Genomic DNA, 11,977 nt, shown 5'->3' on the forward strand with positions numbered 1-11,977 from the left:
TAAAGATATAATGTAATCATGTCAGGACATTCTGAACTTTCAGTGATGACCCTGGTCAATAAAGGACAAAGTCCAAACTCCATTTCATTGGTCCATGTCATTTGTAAATGCTCCAGTCTAACCTCCCTCCCCTCTGCTTCCTATGTCCACTCTAGTAAGACCGAGTGCATGTAAAATTCCCCACACCTCATACTACTAATCATCTCCCTGAAGGTGGTTGTCCCTTCTCATGAGATTGTCCCCAGTCCATGGGGCCTCAAGTATCCCCTTCCCAGAAATCCTGTCTTAATGTCCACCCCTTTACCATGCAGGTAGCTGTGCCTCCATTATGAGCATAGAGCAGTCCCCCACCTGGGCATATTACAATCACTGCATTTATTTCCACCAACCATAGTCTTTCCTACCTCCCCCAACTGAGAACTCCCTAAAAACATCACAGATCCTGCTTTATTTGCCAATTGGCCTTGGTACTAGAACAGTCTGTGTCATATGTGGGTGCCCAATAAATAGTTGTTGAATGAATGCATGACTGTTTTTTTTTCCCATCTGACAGCATCTCCCACCTTTCTCTCATCTTCTCCCACACAGCCCGGGTCCAGATCCTCAATAGAGATTCCAGAGGGTAAAAATGAAGAAGAAAATAACGCCCGATGTTATCATACTCCAGCCAACGACCCCCAGAAACACGGTCGTTAAACAAGTTGAGCTCATTACTCTACAGCAAGAGAGAACATGGGTCACAGGGAGCAGAGGGATATCTCAGTGAGAGTGTCAAGAAAACAACCCACTGTAGGTTGAAAGCCCTACATGATTTGGGGGAGAGTGTAGGGAGGTAAGAATCTGCTCTAGATAGATTGTCGTCAGTAAGCAAGGAAGGTTCTGTGACTGGCTGTCTCAATCGATTTCATAGAAAGGAGATTACAACGAGGCTAGTGTTAAGAAGCAGGAGTTACTCCTTTTGCCCAAAGAAGGGGTGTTGGGGGTGTTGGGATTTTGTGTTGGGTAGCATGCTGACTAGTTTTGTGCATGCTCAGATTTTTTAACTGGATTTGCTTTGTCTCGTTTTATCATGGTCTCAGCATAAAGGTGTCCACGTTGGGTTGAGTAAGAGAGCTTATGTCTTTTAAGAGGATAAGATGGCTTAGCTGGTCTGTCAAGCCAGCTTCTGAATATCAGAGCTTGCTCTTTTTCCTTCTCAGCATCTGGATAGGGAACTGAGGAAAGGATGAATTCATGGGGTTGGGGCATGTGTGTATATCTGTGTAGGAGCCAGGTCACTGTGGAAGCCCATGGGGATTACAACTGAGATGAAAAATGCACAAAATGAAGAATGATGTAAAAAAATTAAAAAATAAATATTAAAAAGTAAAATGGAAGGAAGGAAAGAAGCAAGGAAGGAAGAAACCAGGTCAATGGAAGGAACTTTTCAAATAGAACAAGTGTCCAGTTCACCTCAGTGCCTCCAATGTCCAGCCCATAAGCCAGTCATACTCCCACGTGTGTCCAGCCCACAGCCACCTCCTCCGTGGCCTTGGGAGGGGCAGCTGCCCTGGGTGGCCTGCACTGCCGCCTCTCCCAGGCTTCTGTTTCCCAGACAGTGCTCATTCTCCTGGGCAGAGACTCTGCTGCTTGTTTTCCTGACCACTGTTTTTGTTTATCATCTTGCCAGTATCTCAACCTCCCAGTGACTCCCAGACCTACTCATTTGAGCCCTGAGGAAAACCTATGAGATATGAATTCTTTGTTCGTTTGTGACAGTGGCCTCTGACCAGACCAGCTCCCTGGACCCCAGGGGCTTTGTTGTCTCTGCTTCCTGCCTTTTTGGGCTATGAGCTCACTCTCGCTGTCAGTTTCTGGGACCCAGTGAGTCACTGCAGATGCCTGGCACCTGAGTCCTCTGGGATGTGGTGCTCTAAGAACATGGCCATAACCTTTCCTCCACAGCACGGCGCTCCTGTCATCAGTGAGACTCCTCCCCACAGAGCCCTTAACATGGCCTTCAAATCTGCTCTGATGAGACTGCCTCCTGCTCTTTATCCTTCTCTGCCCTCAGAGGCCTCTTCCCTGTATAGGTGACTAGCTAGCTCCTTGCTCCATCCCTTTCAGGACCTGCTTTCCTTCTGGCTTCTTCTTGTCCTGCCCCTGTGTTTCTTTAGATTCAAGTCTGGTTTTGACCAAGTTGTACTTGCTTGCTTTAATACCTTGAACAAATTACTTAACTCTCTGGGCTTCAGTTTTCTGCATCTGTAAACCATGTGTAATGATAATTACCTTTAGGTATTATTGTGTGGATTAATTTTTTTTGACTACACAGGTAATTGATGTAGATTCATTTGTAAAGAATTTAAACAAGACAGAGACAATGAAAGTCTCCTTTAACCACCATTCTCCTGAACACCTTGTATGATGTGGTCCTTCAGGATATTTTTTCTTTGAGCTTTTACATAATATTTATGCACATCTAGGAATATAAATGTGAATGTGTGTGTGTGTGTGCATGTGTGTGTGTTTGAAATAGCTATAAAATGAGAATGATGAGAATGATGGAGCTATCTGTAGACTACTGGCGATTAAAAAAAAAATGGATATTTCGGGCCCTCCCTGGTGGTGCAGCGGGTTAAAGCACAGCACTAAGAAGCTTAAGCCACTTCCACATGAGTTCGATTCCCGCCTGCCCCGGAGGAGATCCAAATGGCAGGGCAGACCTCTCCTGACCCGCCTGCTGCTCCCCTCAGCAGTGTACTTCATTGATCTGCCTGTTCTGCTCCCCACTCTGTCTCTGGTGAATCCTCTCACCCTCCGCATCTCTGGCCTGTACCCCAGTTTTGTATGCACAAATAAATAAATCTTTTTTAAAAAAATGGATTTTTCCATGCTGAGTGAGATAAGCCAGAAAGAGAAAGAAAAATACCGGATGGTTTCACTCATAGCAGGAGTATAATGGACCAGGCGAGAAAATAACAAAAATAATGAACAACCATATACCAGAGACATTTTGAGGGGGTGGAGTGGGGAATGGGATCAAAAACTGGGGGGGGGGGAAGGGAGGGAAGTGCACGGGATTATGGTGATGGCACACGGGTGGCTTGGTGATGGGAAACCCGCGGGGATTACAATCGAGATGGGAAAAAATGTACAAAATGATGTAAAAACAAACTTTTGTAATAAAAAAAATGGATCTTTCATAAGAGCAGATCAATAGGTAACGCCTACAGCTGAAAGAGAACCCAACAATATTACTGTCTTGCAAGCACCAAGACACAAAAGAAGTGAAAGAACTGAAAGCGATGGAGATGAGGGTGGGGCTGCTTGTTTTTCTGATTAACCCATCTTATTATTTGACTGTTTAGATGCATGCATAACTTTGATTACCATCCTGGAAAAGAACCAATGTTCTGTGCGCCTTCCCTCCGCCCCCTGCCCCTATTAGCCTGCCAAGATCTGCTACCCACTCATCTCCTCCACGGCCAGTCTCACACTCTTCATGCCCATGTCAAGCCTTGCTCAGCCCTTGGGGTCCCCCTCCTTCCTCCACCCCATTCTCTGCAACCAGAAATATGTCTGTGACATTTTTGACCAGAGTGGGTTTCTTCCACATAAAAACTCCATGAGACTTGGCTGGACCCCTCAGCCTGTGAGCTGTCTGCCATTCTCCAGATATCCCTCGTTCTCTTTGGCTTCCCTGGTTCTGTGCTCACTGTTCTCTCCAACGAAACCTTCCCCGGTGTATGTTTCTTAAATACAGGTCATTAACTCATAGATGAAACAGTCTGTATTGGCTTTAAAAAAAAAATAGCACTTGGGTCTTAGAGATCTACTCGTGTCAATCCACAGGCCTTCCTCCTTTTAAGCCACCACATGAATTAAATTTGACAGCACATGTAAAAGCAATTTGCATGCTCCCTCATAGAGAAAGCTCTATGAATGCTTCTTTACTTCACCTGAGTGCCTATTACCACAACATGATGGAGAAACACCCTCGCTATGTCCAAATACTACAGTAGGTAGATCTCGCTTCAACCCTTCATACAGCTCGGCTGTGGCTTTTGTTTTTCTTTAAAGATTCTTTTATTTATTCATACAGAACTGGGGTACAGGCCAGAGATGCGGAGGGTGAGAGGATTCACCAGAGACAGCGCGGGGAGCAGAACAGGCAGATAAACGCAGTACACTGCTGAGGGGAGCAGCGGGCGGGTCAGGAGAGGTCTGCGGCGCCATGTGGATCTTCTCGGGGCAGGCGGGGATCGAACTCATGAGGAAGTGGCTTAAGCTTTTTAGTGCTGTGCTTTAACCCGCTGCGCCACCAGGGAGGACCTCGGCTGTGGTTTTTAACAGATCTGGAGTTAAATGTCACTGTTCTCCATCTAGTTATTCTCATCCCTCTCTGTCCTCTCTTTTTTTAAAAAAAGATCTATTTATTTATACATACAAGAACTGGGGTATAGGCCAGAGATGCAGGGAGTGAGAGGATTCACCAGACACAGAGTGGGGAGCAGAACAGGCAGGTTGAGTGAAATATACTGCTGAGGGGAGCAGCAGGTGGGCTTGGAGAGGCTGCTGGCCCTGTGGGTCAGCTCCCTGGGCTGGCTGGGGATCCAACTCTTGCTGCAGTGGCTGAAGAGAGCTTCTTAGTGCTGCGCTTTAATCCTTTAACCCGGCTGTGGCTCTCTGTCCTACTTGAACATACTCCACGGCTTGGCCCTCTGTGCTTGCTGTTCCTTCTCCCAGCTTCTCCCTTCCAGCCATCAAACGGGAAGCAGCTCCCTTGGTTCAAAGCAGCTCCCTTGGTTCAAGATCAGAGTGCACCAGTACCCCTTGAAAGCTGCCAGAGAAAAGTCCTGAGTCCCCTGGCTTGCAACCACACTGGCTTATCATCACCTACATCACGTCCTAGCCAGAAGCTGGGTCTTTGAAAACAGACTGGGTTTGTATCTTCAGTGTTTAGCTTATTGCCTGATACGAAAAAGTGTCCCATAAGTGTTGCGTCAAAGTCTTCAGCTTCCTAGAAGTCTAACCTCTCTTCTAGTTAATGTGCCACATTCACAAACAGCTACACCTGTAAGGTAAAGGGGAGATGCTTATGAATTCTGCTTTGGGGTAGTAATTTCATCTCTTTGTGCCTCCTTTTCATAATCTGTAAAGTGGGTGATGAAAAAATTAATATATGTAAAGGTGCTCTAAAGACATAGCGAATGTTACTACCCAGGTCCACACTCATCCCCAACTTTCTCTGGCAAGTCTGCTGAGTCCAGACAATTTTATAAGATTATTTCTCTCCTCCCCATCCTTTCTGCTGTAGTTTCTCCAACCATTCCTCTGATTTCATGGGGCCTTGATTTCTTCCCCCCACCCCCTTTACCTCCCTTCCACCCCCCCTTCACCAATCTGCAGCCTCCTTTGCATTTCACCTTAGGCGGAAATTTTTTTTTTTTTACAGCTTCCTCAGAGCCATCCACGAGCTTTTGTGGGGTCGCCTGCGACCCCCCTCATTGGAAGCCCCTCCCCACCTCCTGCCACCCCCGGCTCTCGTGGGGGCGGGGCTCTTGGCGGGCCTGGGTGCTTCTACCTGAGCTGGTTTCAAGGACGCTCGCAAAGGCTCTCAGAGGTGGCGATAAAAGGGGCACGATGCCATACCTTGCGCAAAGAGGGGTTTGATGGGGGGAACCGCAGAGTCCACAGCCAGTTTTTCCCCTCCGCAGAGATTCAGGGCGGGGCCAGGCAGGCTGGAGGGGTGTGTTGGGGAGGGGGTGAGGGTAGTCCACGAGGAGCTAGAGGAAGTCAGAGGGAGAGGCCCCTGAACTAATTGGCAGGCTGGATGCCAGCAGCATGCCAGTGATGTTTTAGCGACAGGTCACTCGGGAAGAGGAAGGAAGGGAGGGAGGGAGAGTCTGTCTGTCATGCAGGACACGACCCACAGGCACGTGGGGTTCCACTCAGCCCGGCCTCCAGCTCATTAGGCTTTTCTAGGTCACTCTCTGTGTTGCCTCTCCCTCCTGAGGCGCCCCTGCTTTGCCTCAGGCTTCCTTTCATGTTTCTGACTTGGTTTCTCTGACTCATAGTCCGTGTCTCTGACTCTCTTTGTGTCTCTGTGTCTCTTTGTCTCTGGGAGTTGGGGTTCTAACACGGTGTCAGGGGAAGAGGCACTGGAGTCCCAGCCCTGACTCTGACCTCTGTAGCCGTTGACCTGGGCCAGGCAAGCACAGGCTCCAGTTTCTTCCCTGTAACCGGGCATTACACAAGCTCCTTCCCGGAGCAGCTAGTGAAATTTAAAAAATAAAAAGCTTTGGCAGTTACCAATTGCTATGCCAACATGAACGATTCTTGTTCTTTTTGGTCCTGTCACTACTCAGAATGTCACCTGTTTACAGAGGGCTGCTAGAGCCACAAAGCCAGTCAATAGCTGATTGGCAGCTCAGCTTGTATATCTGCTCTTTAACTCCTGAATGCCCACACATTCAGGGTCTTCCCCACCTCAGTCATGGCAGCTCCATGACGTGGCCCAATGCCCTTGGAGGATACTGACTCCTCTTTGCTCTCTCATACCCACATCCAACCCTGCAGCAAAGCCTGCCAGCTTTCCAGCAACTCCTTCCAGCACCTCTGGCCACCTCACTCCCCTACCTGGGTCACCTCACTCAGTACCAAAACCAGCGCTCACTATCGCCTCACAGCCCAGCACATGACTTCCAGGTTAACATTACACTTCAGCAGTTTCTGCCCAAGGGTCTTTCCTCCTGTCTTTCCCTCAGGCCAGGCCACTCTTCCTCTCCATTAGCAACCAGCTAATTCTTTTACCTTAAATCCATGCTCTACTATTACCTATCCAGCACCTCTCTCTTCCCTTCCAACTCCATGCTGCTTTATGATCCCTATCACACAGTCCACTTATTCATCTGTTAGCTATCCGGCTTTCCCATTATATTCAGTTCCCACGAGGGCTGATGCCTTCTGTTTTATTCTCTGCTGATTCCTGAGCTCCCTACACAGTACCTAGCACATAGTAGGTACTTTATAAACATTTGTTGGATAAATGAAAAGAAATTATTTTTTATTTATTATTTACTATCAAATTTCCTTTGATACTTAAAATAATTCTTTGATGTAAGTATAATTGTTTCTACTTTATAGTTACAAACTAACAGTTGAGACAAATCTTGCAAACCCGCTGTTTCCAAGTAGGCTCCTTCATATGTGTAGGTTCTTGCCTAGTTTTGTCAGATTGGGCAACGGCCTCTGTTTTGTCAGTTCTCAATGAGGGATTTGGTTTCTCTGTGAGAGATTGAGTCTTCCTCAGTTGTTTCAGTCTAAGTTCTGCTTCCAACCTCACCCCTTCCTGGGTCTGAGGAAAAGAGATTCAGTGATTTACCAAGTTTATGGGGAAGTTGTGGACCAGAGGATCATGGAAAACCTTTCCATTTCTAGTTTCCTGCACTCTGTCCATGTCACTGACTGAGTCTCTGAAGAATCTAGATAATACAATGATGAGAAGAGGAGGAAGAGAAGGAGGGGCGTGAGGAGGATCGAATTAGGGGTGAGAAGACAGCAGGGAAGAGAAGAAAGGGCAGGTAAGGGCATGTTAGGTACTCTGCAGAAGGAGGCAGTGGTTATGCGCTGTTATGTGACTGAAGCAAAATATCTCATCCCTTTGCCCTCACCTCCTCTCTTGTAATCACGTTTCAACACCCAAAGCTTAGATTTTCCCACATCTGTAATAGCATCCTCTCAGTTGTGCAATTAAGAAACCAGGGATTCATCCTGATTTTCCTCTCCCTTCCCCACTGATGACCACGACGGCACTTCTGTCAGCTCTCTCACAAAATATACTTCAAATTGGCCGAATCACTTCCAGCCCCATTGGTTCCCCCGAGTTTATACCATCATCATCTCTCATCTAAATCACGAGAGTAGTTTTCTCTCTTCAGGGCAACCATTGTATACATTTCTGGGAGATGCAGTGGTCCTTGGTCTTTCCTACTCCATTGCTCAAATCTTTTTGTTTTTTTTTTTTTTTTTGGAAAAGATTTATTTATTTGTGCATACAAAAACTGGGGTACAGGTCCAAGGTGCTGGTGATGAGAAACTTCACCAGAGACAGAGTGAGGAGCAGAACAGACAGATCTACTAAAATACACTGCTGAGGGGAGCAGCAGGTGTGATAGGAGAGGTCTGCTGCACCATGTGTGTCAGCTCCCTGACTGAGGATGGAACTCATGCTTTAGTGGCTGTGGATAGCTTCTTAGTGCTGTGCTTTAATCCGTTGAGTCACCAGGGAGGGCCCCCATTGCTCAAATCTCAAAACTTTGTATGATCTGGTCTCTTGCTATCTTCATGCACTGTGAACCGTCTATACCTCCAGTTCACTATGCACAACTTTGTTTAAATTGGCCAAGCAGTTCTTACCTCAGTGCTGTTCCCTCTGCCCAAAAGCCCTTCCTCAGCCCCATGATGGATGAACTCTAACCCATCTCTTGTCTCCTCTTAAATGTCATCTCCTCATAGAAGCTGTCCGTAATCCCCCATTACTTAGAGATCCCAGACCAGTCTCTGTGCTGGACTTCGTATGATTGCCAGACTTAGCAAATAAAATACCAGATGCTTATTTATATTTGTATTTCAGGTAAATAATTATTCATTTCTTAGTATAAATATACCCCATACAATACTGAGAAATACTTAAACAAAATATTTTCATCGTGTATCTGAAACTCAAATTTATATGGATGTCTCATATTTTATCTGGCAACTCTAGATATGTAACTTAACTTTATTTTCTATTTGGAGAAGTTGGAATGTAAAAGAATTTTATTTCTCAGACATCTTTGAAAGTAGTCTCTGTACGTGAATTAACCTGCCACTTAGATGTATTTATATGAAATTTGCAAGGCAAAGGGGGGTGGAAGTCTTTTTCATGTAGGGAGAGGGCCAGTCAGTTCCAGTAGACAAGAGAGGTCGTGGGTGGGACACTTGGATCAGAGGCCACTATGTCACAATAGTGGCCGCACTTCTGACCTGTGTCTAACCTTGAGGCCCAGAATCCGGTTAGCAACTTTTGCCTTCTAATCCTCTAGCTCCTTCAATAATTTTCTGGTCACCTAGTTCCCTGTAATAAATTCCTTCTTGCTTAAAATACCTAGAGTGATTTCTGCTTCCTGCACTGAGGCTGACCTAACACGATTCTTATCAACTTGTACTTTCCTTCAGATCACTGTGTGATCCAGGGGCTTGTTCTGTTCCTCCCTCCTTCCCACTCCAATTTTACATTGCCCAGAGACAGTGACTCTTAGGCTCACTATTGTCTCAACTGTGGCCATGAGCATGTCATTTGTTCCATTTTTTTAAAGATTTTTTTATTTATGCATATAGAACTGGAGTATAGGCCAGAGGATATGCAGCAGTGATAAGAGGATTTGCCAGAGACAGGTTGGGAAGCAGAACAGGCAGATTTACTGAAATAGTCTGCTAAGAGGAGCAGTAGGGGGTTCAGGAGAGGTCTACTGTAGGATGTGGGTCACCTCCCTCCCTGGCTGGCGATCGAACTCGGTGCTGCAGTGGCTGCAATAGCTTCATAGTGCTGTACTTTAACCCATTGTACCACCAGGGAGGGCCCCATTTGCTCCTTCTTATTCCTTGTGAAGCAGGGCCCCCTCTCTGGACATATATTGAGTGGTCATTTAGTGCCTCCTTAATTGAAAAAAACATCTATGAGATAGGAAGCACTGATTCTGTATTCTTAAGGGGTAAAGACCCCTCCCTAGGCAGACTTTCCCACTTAGCACAAGTGATATCTTTTTTTAAAGGTTTATTTATGTGTGCATACAAGAACTAGGGTATAGGCCAGAGTGCAGGGGCATGAGAGGATTCACCAGAGACAGAGTGGGGAGCAGAACAGGTGAATCTACTGAAATACACTGCTGAGGGGAGCAGCAGGTGGGTCAGGTGAGGTCTGCTGGGCCATGTGGGTCAGCTCCCTGGTGGGGAATCGAACTTGTATTGCAGTGGCTGTGGATAGCTTTATAGTGCTATGCTTGCCCACCAGGGAGGGCACAGCACAGGAGTTATCTTGAATAGATTAGGTAACTCCTCTGGATCTCACTCTTACCGATAATGCAAGAATAGACTACTATCAACTTTATTATTCTACATACCCATGATTCTTTGAATAATAGAGATGGGAGCCAGAGTAAAATTAGCTATATTTAGTATATTCATTAGAGACCTCTGTACTCGGGCTAACAAATAATTTGTTTGGAAGGATCTTTTCCCTGAATGGGGAAGTGGACATGAAGTAGGATGCGCACCTTGAATGAAAATTTGCGAAAGATCTTTACATTCTCCTTCATAATGAAAAGGAGGGAGGAGGAGAGTTAGAGAAAGAAATGGAAAGACTAGATGACAGAGTATCTAAATACATAAATTAGAACACATAGATTCCCCCACTTAAAGTTCTTCAGGGGTATGCTGCTGTTCTTAGAGCAAACTCTTACCCTGGTCCCTGCAGTCTGGCTCTTACTATCGCTCTAATCTCATGTCGAACAAGCGCATCACACTTCAAGATTTTTCCTTCACTTCAGGGCCTTTGTACCTGCTGTTCCCGCTGCTTGGAAATGTCTCCCCTGGTTCTCTTCACTGCTGGCTCTCTCTCATCAGTCAGGGCTCAGCTCCAATGTCACCTCCTCAGAGAAGCTTTTTCTAGCACCCTATTAAAAGCAGTGCACACCTCCTCCAGGTAATGCCTCTCACATTACCCCTTTATATTCTTCAGAGCAATTATCACATCTATAATTATCTTGTTAATTTATTTGTTTACTTGTTTATTGTTAGTCTTTCCCAATAGAATCTAAATTTCCAGAGGAATGGACCAGGGCTGGCCTGTTTACCACTATACCCCAACTCCTAGATAAGTGCTTGGCACACAGTAGGTGCTTAGTAATTCATTGTTGAATGATTAAAAGATTAGATGAATGAGCACACTGCTAAGGTGGTGGGGAATAAGATGCCAAGAGGGAATTTAAAAGATGGATAAAGGGCCTCCCTGGTGGCGCATGGTTAAGTCTCAGCACTATGAAGCTATCACCAGCTCACTGCAGGGAGGTGACCCACATGGCACAGCAGACCTCTCCTGTCTCACCTGCTGCGCCCCTCGGCAGTATATTTCAGTCAATCCACCTGTTCTGCTCCCACTCTGTCTCTGGTGAATCCTCTCACCTCCTCCAGGTCTGGCCTTCACCCTATCCCTTGTGTGTATAAATACCTAAAATAAATCTTTTTAAAAAATCAATAAAAGATGGTTAAAGATTAATTCGTTGTATCGATGGAAGATTCCCCCAAAGAAATTGAACAAATGAGCGTCCGGTATTAAGTTGAGAAACTTAGTCCTAAAAAGAGGTTTAAATCAAACAGGGGAGAAGGCGCATTCCAGAGGGACAAAAAAAAGGTCTCAGAAGAGAAGTAAAATTTCAGAATTTGAAGAAAGTAGGTGAACATTTCAGTTTGGACTCAGCCTCCAGCCATCTGTCTGAGCCTGGGCAAAGTCACTTCGTGTGACAGAATCCCAGGGTCCTGTTGTGAAATGACTGGGACTTATGCCCACATCTGTTATGAGACTAACTAAGAAAACAGGCTGGGACAGTGACATTCCTAGACCCATGCAGGTCTTTGAGCACCTGGATTGTTGTCTCCCCCTTGACCCACTGATCCTGGCACCGCCCTCCCATGGAACAGGGGTGTTCAAGGGGTGTTCACCTAGAGTCAGTGTTTTACCCAGAGTGTGAGCAACCACATCTGAAGTCCGCCCTGTTCCGACAGAACTTCTAGATCTGTTAAAGCACACTATAAACAGCAAAGTTTTTTTTAAAAAATGAGTTGTTACAGAAGCTATGGAGTTGAAGAACATCTTTGGGAAGAAGTTGTGGGCTGCTTTACTTGTGTCTCAGACTCCCCTGGTCTTCTTTTCCTACTTCCAGTTTCTCCCCCAAAG

This window comes from Condylura cristata, unplaced genomic scaffold (genome assembly GCF_000260355.1).
Source record: "Condylura cristata isolate star-nosed mole 26May11 unplaced genomic scaffold, ConCri1.0 scaffold00046, whole genome shotgun sequence".
Classification (NCBI taxonomy): Eukaryota; Metazoa; Chordata; class Mammalia; order Eulipotyphla; family Talpidae; genus Condylura; species Condylura cristata.